Genomic DNA, 12,527 nt, shown 5'->3' on the forward strand with positions numbered 1-12,527 from the left:
AATGTATAATGTAAAAACCCAGTGGCAGTATTGCTGTTTGTCACATCTCCCTCCCAGAAAGTGTTAATAAAAGTTAATCAGAAAGTTATGTGTACCCCAAAATGGTGCCATTAAAAACTACAACTTGTCCCGCAAAAAACAGGCCCTCATAAAGCTATATAGACGGAAAAATAAAAAGGTTATAGCTCTTGGAACGCAACAATGAAAAACGGAAGAAAAACGCTTGGTCAGTAAGGCCCAAAACAGGCTGGTCACTAAGGGGTTAAAACGTCATTTTTCTGAGCACTGCGGCACATGTGAACATGGGGCCTACACAGATGTCTTCTGCTGCCAAGCACGCACGCAACAGGTCAGCCAGTGTCATAGGTACAGATCTGCTGACAGATGCCCTTTAATAATCTCTGCCCATTTCTGAACCAAAAGCAAACAATGCACTTTCTAATATGATCATACACTTACTATATAACACACCACTCTTCAAAAAGCAAATATGTATTTCATTTCAAATCAGAAAATGTGGCAAAAGTAAAATTTATTTTCACCATAAAAGAAGATACTGGTAACCCTTTCTCAACACATCCTTTCATAAATGACAAAGCCCAGCTCATGGGATTCCTCGCAACACAGTCAGGTATAGTAAGGGTACAGCCACACGGTCAGGTTTCTGATGCAGTTTTGGAAGCCAATATCAGAAGTAACTTAAAAAAAGAGAAGACGTCTTATCTGTCCTTTATATTTTTTCCCTTTTATGATCCACTAGCTGAAGGACCCGGCTTCGCTTGGGTATATTTAATCTATTTCATTTAATGTTTGTGTGTGTCGTTAAAAGATATCAACACTATCCACTATAACAGTGACATCTACAGCACCCGCCCCCAAAACAGTGACCTCCACAGCCCCCCCCCCCTTAACACTGACCAGCCCCCACAGTGCCCCGTCCCTTAAAATTAAATCGCCACAGCAGTCTTCCCCTTTAACAGTGACTTTCACAGCATACCACCCCGTTGACAGTGACCTCCACAGGGGGCCGCCACCATAACAGTGGCCTTTACTTGATCGGGGGCGTGTCCTTTTGTACAGCTCAGTCTAAGACAGCAGCACTGTACTGTCTGAGTGTGAGTTGCAGGGAGAAAGTCACCCTCCCTCCCACCTCTGCATCTGACAGAAGTTGATTTTTACCTTCATTTTTTCAATCCCTGTCAGCTGAGTGGAGGGGGCGTGGCCTAACCATATCAGGGCGTGGCTGAGCGGAACCTAGAAGTTGATTTTTAACTTCATTTTTTCAATCTCAGCCGGCTGAGGAGTTGGAGGGGGCGTGGTCTAACTGGATCGGGTCGTGTCCTTTTGAACAGCTCACTCTAAGTCAGCAGCACTGTGCTGTCTGAGTGTAAGCTGCAAGGAGAAAGTCACCCTTCCTCCCACCCCTGCAGCTGACAGAAGTTGATTTTTACCTTCATTTTTTCAATCCCCGATGGCTCATGAGTGGGAGGGGGCGTGGCCTAACCAGATCCGTGGCATGGCTTATCGGACCTGGGGGCAGGGAATTAAGTCTTTTGAGGGTGGACACATTGTGGCAGGGGGCGTCTGGGCTCCTTCCTGCAACAGTGACGCCCCTCTGGGCACCTTACTGGCTCATTTGCATACCAAATAAACTGGATAAACATCTATTGCTGGAACAAAGGCACATCTTGAAATAAGGTACTAAGTGCTATTAGGCCATGGCTTTACTTCAATAGCGATTATCCTGGTGACAGATTTCCTTTAAAGCTCACATACAGCAGTGAAGATAAATGGCTGGGTTGTTATGGAAACCTGGAGTAAAACTGTGTATGTGGAGACTAAAGGACCTACGAGCTTCTATTGGCTGATAAGGGTCATGTGACCAAGCTTCTATTGGCTAATGCATTTTTGGGAAAATCTGAGGAACGGTACGTCCTAGAGAGCTGAGACCTGGTCAAAAACCTTCACGGACACCTGATGTACCTGTGTGCCTAATTTCGAGATTGTAAATGCGACGGTGCGGATTCCTTTAGCACTCAGCTTTATATATTAGATTTCTGATTTTGGCAAAAAAAAACTGACCGTGTAGCAATACCCTAAAGGGACGTTCACACGGCAGCTTTTTAAGTGGAATCTTGGTGCGGACAGCTGCGCTGCAATTTCGCTGAAATTCCGTCGGCAGTCACGTCCTCTCTGCCTCACATACATCTCAATGGGAGGCAGCGCTGAGGATCGCAGCGCGACAGCTTAAATCCACGGACATGTCCTTTCTCGACGCGGCAGATTTGAGATGTATGGGAGGCAGAGAGGCGGGTTTTCTGTGAAATTTTGGCACAGCTGTCTGCACCAAAACGGACATACGGAAACAGAATGCACACAGAGTACCTTCCGTTTTTTTGCGGACCCATTGAAATAAATGGTTCCGTATACGGTCCGCAAAAAAAATGGAACGGACACAGAAAGAAAATACGTTTGTGTGCATCAGGCCTTAGGCCCCTTTCACACAGGCGAGAATTCCACGCGGGTGCAATGCGTGATGTGAACGCATTGCCCCCGCACTGAATTCGGACCCATTCACTTCAATGGGGCTGTGCACATGAGCGGTGATTTTCATGCATCACTTGTGCGTTGCGTGAAAAATCGCAGCAAGCGCTATATTGTGCGTTTTTCATGCAACGCAGGCCCCATAGAAGTGAATGGGGCTGTGTGAAAATCGCAAGCATCCGCAAGCAAGTGCGGATGGGGTGCGATTTTCATGCATGGTTCCTATGTGACGATTGGGATGGGGACCCGATCTTTATTATTTTCCCTTATAACATGGTTATAAGGGAAAATAATAGCATTCTTAATACAGATTTGGCAAATAACTGACAGGAACGGAGATAAAAAGATACCATTGACTATAATGGGATCCATTCGATTTCCATTTGGGAAAATGTTTTTTGGGGTGAGTTTTGTGTGCGATTGCGTTGCGTTTTTCAGTTTTTTCAGAGCGAGTGCAATGCATTTTGCATGCGCGTGAGAAAAAACAGAATGTGGTACCCAGACCCAAACCCGGACTTCTTCACTGAAGTTCGGGTTTGGATTAGGTATTCTGTAGATTTTAATATTTTCCCTTATAACATGGTTATAAGGGAAAATAATAGCATTCTTAATACAGAATGCTAAGTAAATTAGGGATGGAGGGGTTAATAAAATATTAAAATATTAAACTCACCTCATCCACTTGTTCGCGCAGCCCGGCTTGTCTTCTTTCTTCTTCTTTGAGGACCTGGGAGATTGGTGACGCGCAGTGACGTCACTTCGCCCATCACATGGTCCATCACCATGGTAATGGACCATGTGATGAGCGCAGTAACGTCACCAATCTCCCAGGTCCTCAAAGAAGAAGAAAGAAGACAAGCCGGGCTGCGCGAACAAGTGGATGAGGTGAGTTTAATATTTTTATATTTTTTTTAACCCCTCGATCCCTAATTTACTTAGCATTCTGTATTAAGAATGCTATTATTTTCCCTTATAACCATGTTATAAGGGAAAATATTAAAATCTACAGAATACCTAATCCAAACCCGAACTTCAGTGAAGAAGTCCGGGTTTGGGTCTGGGTACCACATTCTGTTTTTTCTCACGCGCATGCAAAATGCATTGCACTCGCTCTGAAAAAACTGAAAAACGCAACGCAATCGCACACAAAACTCACCCCAAAAAACATTTTCCCAAATGGAAATCGAATGGATCCCATTATAGTCAATGGTATCTTTTTATCTCCGTTCCTGTCAGTTATTTGCCAAATCCAGCACTTATGTTATTTTCATTTATCCTACTATAACAGAGCAGAACAACTAAAATAAAGAAAGCTGATGTAAAAGAGCCCTTAAAACACCATACAGTGTTTGTATAGAGTGTTATAATTTCTTACTGGTCAATATGTAACACCTAGCCATGGTGTTTTTTGCTCTAAAAAAGGACGCCAATAAGTAGTATGAAACCACCGTAATAAAAACTGTTTATTTCAAGAGATCAAATTGAATCCAAGTGGATTTTGTTAGGAAACATGCATAGACATCATAGACATAAATAGGCTCTATAGATAAAATACACAATGGTGCACATCGAGCATTACCTAAATAAAATGTAAAGGTATGTACACTCAGTTGTGCTATGAGCATAATGTCCCAGTAGGCGTAAATAGTCAATAAAGCTGGAGCCTGATGTCCGACCATGAACCCTGACTCGATGTCACAATGTAGGGGAGGGGAGGAAAGGGAAAGGGAAACGGTCACCACCTAGGAAACCCTAAACCTAGCCCTGACTCCTGTCAGTATGAATAGACCCTGAAGGTGGGAATATTCATACACTGGAAACCTAGGCCTTAGTAACCCTGAATATCCCTAGGAGTAGTGACAGGGTCTGAGACCACTGGTTCCTTCTCAGATGAACGAACCAGCGTCTCCCTGAGGCCTAGTAAACAAACAGAAAATGGGAACAACAAAATACAAAGGGAAGTACACTTATCTTCAATAGAAAATGGATGAGCAGGAACTCAGATGAGGACCGCACACCAGCTCTTCCAACTCCAGGCAGATAATATCAACCGCATGGTATGAAGTGTGAGTCCAGACTAAATAGAGGAGCAGTAATGACCACTAGCTACACCTGAGACAAGAGGTGTGGTCATTACCAACAACACTGCAACAAGTAAAAACAGATAGACTGTCAGATAACCTAACATGCAGCCAGTCTCTCAGATCTTCTAACCTCTGTCACAGGAGGGACCGTGACACTCGACTAGTCGCCTCTGTTGGAGAATCAGGATTCGACCTGATGGTCCACCATGTTGTCATAGTCAGACATCTTATATTTCTACCTTAAAGCTTAGCTAAAGAGTCACCTTGAATACTGATGTACTGTTGCTAACAAAATAGAGGTCCTTAGATGATCAATGAATACATATGTTTTCTGATGAGGACTAGCTAGTTATGAGATCATGGAGTCTTAGTAAAATATTTATGTCCTCCAGAGCTTCTTTTAGATACTTAGTTACTGGACCCTTGTCAGCTTCTTTAGTTTATGGCAAACAAACACTTTCAAGGCTAATGGAATCAGAGAATGATGGTTCAAAGGTTAAAAATGCATTAGATATTCATTCTCATACGTATAAGAAATATTTTTGCCATTTAACTCTCATGAAGTATAAGGAGGTGTAAGTCTTCCTTATGCATATTGATGTTGGAGGTGCAACTTAGGTACATTAATGGTTATGAATGGTAAACCATCTGTGAGGTCACATGTTATGTATAATAATAATGTAATGATATAATTTAGGTGTGTCACCATTCACTCCTATGGATTGCCGTACACTACGGCAAAACCTATATGATAATACTAATTATTTGTTTGTTCTCTGGGATATAAAAAAGCATATTTGGGGACATAAACACACTCAGCCCTGCCTTTCTTCTACTGCTGCTTCACATCTCTATCTACATCGTGCTATATTCTGCCTGACTTTTATGTTTATTTCAATGCTGTCTTGCTGCTCTTATCTCTGAATAAATGAAATAATCTTCTCAAGAAGAAGTCGTCTCAAGAAGTTTTGTGTTGCTGCGGCCAATTTCCAACAGCCTCTTCAGGCATTACATGTAATGCCTGATAAAGGGACTAGTCAAGTCTCAAAATGCGTTGCTCCTTACACTGCTAAATAAAAGAAAGATCCTTTGACTTAAGCAGCTTCGGGCAAAGTCCTCTTACTTTTTTTTTGGTGGACCAGACATAAATGGAACAACTGAAAGGTCAGGTGTTAGGCACTGGTTCCTGAGATTTGTCCCCTTCTGTGTAAGCACTTGTGTAGTGCTAGAAAATGTGTGTTGTAACATATTAACCCATTTACCGCATGGAAAGAACATATTCGGCAAAAAAAAATCTGCCATTATGAGAAGATATGAACAAGTCTACCACTGTACATAAAAATCCCAGAAAGTTTTTGATAGCATAAAAATAGGAAAATGTGCTACATATTTGTTTTCACATGTTTTCTATGGATTTTTATGTGAATTATTTTAGAGCTTATTACGAGCTTCGCTATTGAGACTCTCCTTTTTATAAATGTTTCCTGTGTGGAAAACATTATACATTTAGTAATGAACAAACCCTGACCTAACCCCCTTTTCTGAATGTGAGCATGCATTCCCCGTGACTAAACCAGGCCTCAGCAGTGAGGGATATAGCCATCAATCACTGATTAAACCTTCTGCCAGAAAATATGTGATAATCCATATGACTCATCTCTACTTATAAATCCCAATCTACCTAATACACAATACCTGAATTCTAAAAATACTCCAAAAGCCTATGATATAAATGATGAAAAATATATAATTCCTTCTAACTATTAGCTGCATAAAATTATGCTTAAAGGGAGTCTGTCACCACATTTGGGCATATTAGACTGATCAAATAGTGTTATATGTGCCACCCAGAACTTAAAAACAGTACCTTTATTGTAGAAAACGGACCTTTCTTTTAGCCGAAAATGAACTTTTAACATTATGTTAATGAGCCCTCTCAAGTGCCCAGGGCGGCGTCTCAATCCTCCGAGCCCCAGGCAGCACCTCCTCAATGGCTCATAACCCCGCCCTCCGTGTGCCTCTGCCTGCCCATTTACTCCCCTCCTCTGTCCTTTTCCACTGCAGCTGTGCGGTCAAATTCGTAGCGGGCGCATGCGCAATGCGATGCCCACTCCTGGCAGGGCATCGCAATACCTACTGCACATGCGCCCGCTACGGATTTGACCGCGCAGCTGCAGTGGAAAAGGACAGAGGAGGGGAGTAAACGGGCAGGCAGAGGCACACGGAGGGCGGGGTTATGAGCCGTTGAGGAGGTGCTGCCTGGGGCTCGGAGGATTGAGACGCCGCCCTGGGCACTTGAGAGGGCTCATTAACATAATGTTAAAAGTTCATTTTCGGCTAAAAGAAAGGTCAGTTTTCTACAATAAAGGTACCGTTTTTAAGTTCTGGGTGGCACATATAACACTATTTGATCAGTCTAATATGCCCAAATGTGGTGACAGACTCCCTTTAAGGATTTGTTAAAAATGGCATAAATGAAACAGTGTTACAAGTGTTTCTCGTTATACAGTAAATTAGATACAAGAGATCCGTGTTTTATAAGAGAATACTTTCAGCCTTGGATGTTCAGATAAACATGTGATCTAATCTTCTGAAATGTCATGAGTATCCAAGCAAGTCAGTCAGAGGACCTAGAGGAGCTTGTAAATCACAGAATATGAAGATGTGCAGTAATCAAGCTTCCTATTGGAACATATTTGTTATGCCACATTTCCCTTATACATGCTTGGTTTCACACACACAGCATTTTTCAGAAAAATGTTGAGTTTATGAAAACTTTCTTCTGCATTTTTTTGGCCAAAAATGCTTTCGCTCTACGAACAATGGAGGTGGCATTTTTCTAGCCCTTTATTGCGTTTTTTTGGGGGTCAGAGACATTTTAAAAAAAAAAACATGTAATGCAGAACTTATTGTGTGTATGTGTGAGAAGAAGCCTTAAACAGGAAGTTTGAGCTAAAATATAAACGTCAGGAAAGGAATTCAAATAACTAAAAAGTTATGCTCGCCATTCCAAACCCGCTGCTCTCCAGCATGGCCACGCCAATCTTCCCTGCCTATGACATTAAGTATTTGGCTGTATAGACCTCAGTGGTATATGGCAGTACAACTTTTTTTAATCCCTTCCCATGGCTTACAATTAATATTTTTAATATGAACAACCCCATTAAGTATGATTTTAAAAAATCTTGGATGAAAAATTAAACTCATCCAAACAATTTGGTTAGAATGAATGCCTCAGGATTTTGAGTACCTGCTTTATTCTCCTACATTTTTATTGTTTCATAATTCCATTGGCACTGAAAATGTTAATTATGAGAGCTGAAAACAAATACCACACTGCCACTCATCTGAAACAAATTGAGACCCTCTTTGTAGTTCAGGCAGTTGTGTTTCATGCAGAAAACTTGCTCATATGATTCGGTCACTCTCGTGATAGTTTCAATGACCTGGGTTTAAGCCAGACTAGAAGCTCCAGTTACAATGCAGAAAATTCTGTCCTGATATTTGCTATTGTGGACATATTTTATTACTTATTGTATGTACTATGGTGAACACTGCAATTATAGTTTAGTAGGACATGTAAATGCCATTTCTAAATGACAGGGTTTCTCATCATCCATTCAAAGCTGGTCAAATAAAAGTTTATGGTACATGTGTGTTCACCTAGTTTTGTTTCCCAAGCATTAACTTTTTCTATTGGTACTCAGATATGCCCAGTACTCATCTCAGGGACAGGACTCATCTCAGGTTAATTTGCATATGTATCAAATAGTTTTTTTTACACAATAAAAGCACACAGAGCTATGGGGACTGGGTATTGCGGATGTGCTAGCAGCCATCTAGCAACCCATGTCCTCAGCTCTATACACAAAATCCCGGTGACAGGTTCCCTTTAAAGGGGTTATCCCACCTTCTCATTTCCATGCCGTGGCTGCTCTCTCATGCTCGAGAAACTGCTCAGTATGGGGGCGTTTACTGACTCCGCCTCCTTGTTTGGCGTGCGCGCTCCCGTGTGAGCAGAAAATCATTCGCTCAGCCGCCGCAGCTACAAGCGCACCGCCGCAGCTACAAGCGCAGGAGAACTAACAAGCGCGCAGGCGCAGAGAGTTCTCTGCAAAAATGCGCAAGCCTGAGAGTCAGGTCGGGCTGCGTAAAAAAAAAAGAGGATAGCGCGCAAGCGTGGCAAATGCTTCAATGTTGCTGGGGTGGCCGTAACCTATAACGACCGGCAGTAAACAAGGCTACAAAAGAAGGTCAAATATATAAGAAGGGAGGACGAATCTCTAATAACTTCTATTGGGTAAGTTGATACTGGTGTCAAAAACTACACAATTAGGCAGACTTCAAAAGATGGGATAACCCCTTTAAAGTAGGGCTGAACTGCACAACAACTTGAATGTTGCAAGTCTCGACAAACAGTCTATGTCTATGTCTAAGTCTATGTCTAAGTCTATGAAACAAGTCTCAACAAACAGGTGTAGACAGGGTACTAAAATAAACTCAATGATCGATGACAGGAAACAAATAATGATAGTCACAGATGGAGGAGATGGGAGCCCACCAATGGAGTAGATGAGAGATGGTATGGCATACAACCTAGAAAGCCAGCCAAGTCAATTCAACAACTAAAGCAACATACAAATATCAAAATAAGGCAATGAAATACTATTGAACTACGGACCACAAATACACAAATAATTAAGGAGACTAGAACAAGATAATAAGAATCTGGGGTTAAAATGCACATTGCATATGCCATCCCCAGCAATCAGAATGAAATACGGTCTGGCCAAACAATCAACAGCTCCAACCTAAAGCAACCAGGGAAAGCTAGGCAATAACATACCTATGTCAACTACTCAACAATGGTAGTATGTAGGTGAACATAAAGAAACAGGAAAATCCCTTCACTCTTTTAACTGATTTAATAAAATAAATTTCACTGTAACTATAGAACCCTACCTAGAAACTTTGGATTGATTCCACTGCACCATGGTGTGGTCTCCAAGTAACAGTCACAGGGAGAAGGTCTGGGCTCTCTTTGGATATATCCTCTTGCCAGTAAAGCAAAGTAAGATTTTGGGTAATGATTTATGAACCATAGGAGGAATTTATCATTTGATATGCGGCAGTTTTTTGACTTAGAAAAGTTGCAAATTTTGGTGCATTGCATTTTTGTTGACGTACCTTCTAAGAACAATTATATTAATTAGGTGTAAACCGGTTTTATCAATTGCAGCTCTCAAACAAAACAAAAAAAATTATCCCAAAAAATGGAATGACATCTGTACACAAGAGTTATTTGTAAAGGTGTGTGACATTTGAAACATTTGGTGCAAATTACATCAATAAAGTCAAGCAAAACTGACAAAGCTGATATAATCTGTGCCAGAGGCTCTAAAACCTGATATGAACAGCTTATTATTTGGCATCTAGGCACTGTATATACCCACTCAGCAATCCTCCGCCGATCCTGCACAGAGACTGTTTGGGTCCTCTGCTGCTGCTTCCTAGTCTGGCCACTAAGTCAATCCCTGATGCAGTGGGTCAATGCTGTGGCCAGGACACAGAAAAAAGAGGCAGCATTGGAACAGGAGCAGTGAGGGATCGGAGAGGTATGTTTTTAATATTTATTTTTTTCTGATGGTAGAGGTCTTGTAGATGGGTTCACACGATTCACACACTAATGACCTATGCTAAGAGTAGGATATCAACGTATAATCATAGAAAACACAATGTAATGCATCTCAGTTAAAAATGTAAGCACCTTTCACCTCTTTGGTTATTTTAATGGGCACAAAACTAATTCTACTAAAAATATGCTCAAATAAGCCTCAATTGGCAACATCAACCTGACAAACTGATTATAGCTCAAGCTATTTCATTTCATACCTGCCGTGCTAAAATGAATGATGGCATGGTAGTGGTTGCTATACCACAACCCTTGATAAAAGAGTTTTACCGTCCCTATATGTGTCACATGCAGCATAGATGTGCAGTGACTTTGTGCTCAACCTGAATTATGATGGGGATTTCCAAACTTCCTTTACTAAAGACACCTTTACAAGAGCGAAAAATCGTTCCTTCTGGATAATTGCCCCATGTAAAGGTGCCACTGATCACCCAATGAACAAGCTCGTTCATGGGGTGAAAACATTGCTAATGCACACATCTAAAGGTGGATTTACACTAGCCAATTATTGGGCACAACTATTCCTGACAATCTGTCCATCTAAATGTGCCACTGAACACCCAATGAACGGGCGAAATGCTCGCTCATCGAGGTGATCCTGTCATTCATGTATGCTAACAATACAAACATGGTGGGCACCGCGTAAGACAAATATTATATTAAATAGGGTGCCACATACATCCAAATAAATCAATTATACAACAAAGAAGAGCACAAATATAATAGAACATGCACAGCAAAAAATATAATGAAATAATATTTCATGCATCACATAATACTCGAAAAAATAAAAATTTATTGGGTAAAAACATTTTAAAACCACAAATTTAATTCTTAGAAGTCACAAATAATCAAGAGTGAACCCCTCACACCAGCACAAACCTATGATGGCCCATGTAAATGCAGGATTCACTTCCTCTCATGAACAGGCAACTATCAGGAATGAACACTCCCAATAACTGCACTATTGATCCCGATAACTGCCTGCTTGGCTGGCCTGTGCAAAGGAGCCGTAAGACTTTTGAATTTTTTTTTGAAACTCCTGCTGGACCAATGGCCTGAAATACCAGTGTATGTTAGCTAAAAAATGTATTAATTAGAGCTATCCTCTTTGATCTAATGGAGCCATAAGCATATCTCAACACAGGACATACCCTGTTTTCCCGAAAACAGTGTCTTATATGAATTTTTGCTCCCAAAGATGCGCTAGGTCTTATTTTCAGGAATGTCTTATTTTTCCATGACACAGGGGGATCAGAAGGGGGAATCAAAATGGCACAGGAGAATCAAAGGGGGGGATTACCATTTTAGTACCCCCTTCTGATCCTCTTGTGTCATTTTGATTCCCCCCTCTGATCCCCCTGTGTCGTTTTAAGTGATCCCCCTCCCCTGTGCCAGCGGATAGTGGATTATTTAGTCTCTCCCCCCTCCCACCTTCACCAGACATCCCCGACCACTTTATCAGACATTTCCCCTACCTCAGTCACCCCTGTGTGTCTGTCCCGGCTAGATTCAACACAATGTGTCCGACTCCTGCCCTGCGCGACTCACTCACCGTCAGGGCAGAGTGAGCAGCAGGCGGCAGCTTGTCCTGGCGGCGGCGCAGGATATCTGGTTTAAAGAGATCTTGCACTGCCTGAACAGCTCTGGCTGCGCTGTGTCCAATAAGTGAGCTGCGCTGCGGCGCCCGCCGCTACGGTCCAGAGGAGTCAGACGCCTTACAGTAGCTTCGGGGGCCTCATTATCGGGGAGGCCTTATTATCGGGGAGGTCTTATTTTCGGGGGGATGCCTTATATTACAGCGAGAGGCAAAACTGGAAGTAGGTCTTATTTTCGGGGGATGTCTTATTTTCGGGGAAACACGGTATACACTGTTGAACATTTGCAACATTTTACAGTAGCAGCAAAGTGGATGAGATTTAAACAAATATTATCCAGTATACACACAGTGTCGGATTGGGGTGCCTAGGGCCCACCAGTTACATTCATTCTAGGGGCCCCACTGTACAGCTACATGCAAATATTACCTGCTCACATAGTGGCAGGCAGTAGAGAGAGACTAAGAGATGATTGATGATGTGGTCCCTGCAGTGATTTTGAGAAGTCAGATCTTTGGAAGTCTGTACCTACAAGTCTTCTCAGCCTCCTGATGCACCTGTAATAAACTGCATAGTTTACTAAATAATCTAACCATTCTTTATGCAAAC

General features: G+C 41.9%; 1 long non-coding RNA gene across 1 annotated transcript; it reads right to left on the reverse strand.

The window, feature by feature from the left end:
* Positions 1 to 289: 289 nt before the first annotated feature.
* On the reverse strand, positions 290 to 10,952 carry LOC120985746. The gene is made up of 3 exons (XR_005775575.1): positions 10,940 to 10,952; positions 10,568 to 10,571; positions 290 to 399 (listed from the first exon to the last, which is right to left on the reverse strand). It is a non-coding gene; the product is annotated as an uncharacterized LOC120985746 (long non-coding RNA).
* Positions 10,953 to 12,527: the final 1,575 nt, after the last annotated feature.

The sequence above is a fragment of the Bufo bufo genome, chromosome 1 (genome assembly GCF_905171765.1).
Source record: "Bufo bufo chromosome 1, aBufBuf1.1, whole genome shotgun sequence".
Taxonomy (NCBI): domain Eukaryota; kingdom Metazoa; phylum Chordata; class Amphibia; order Anura; family Bufonidae; genus Bufo; species Bufo bufo.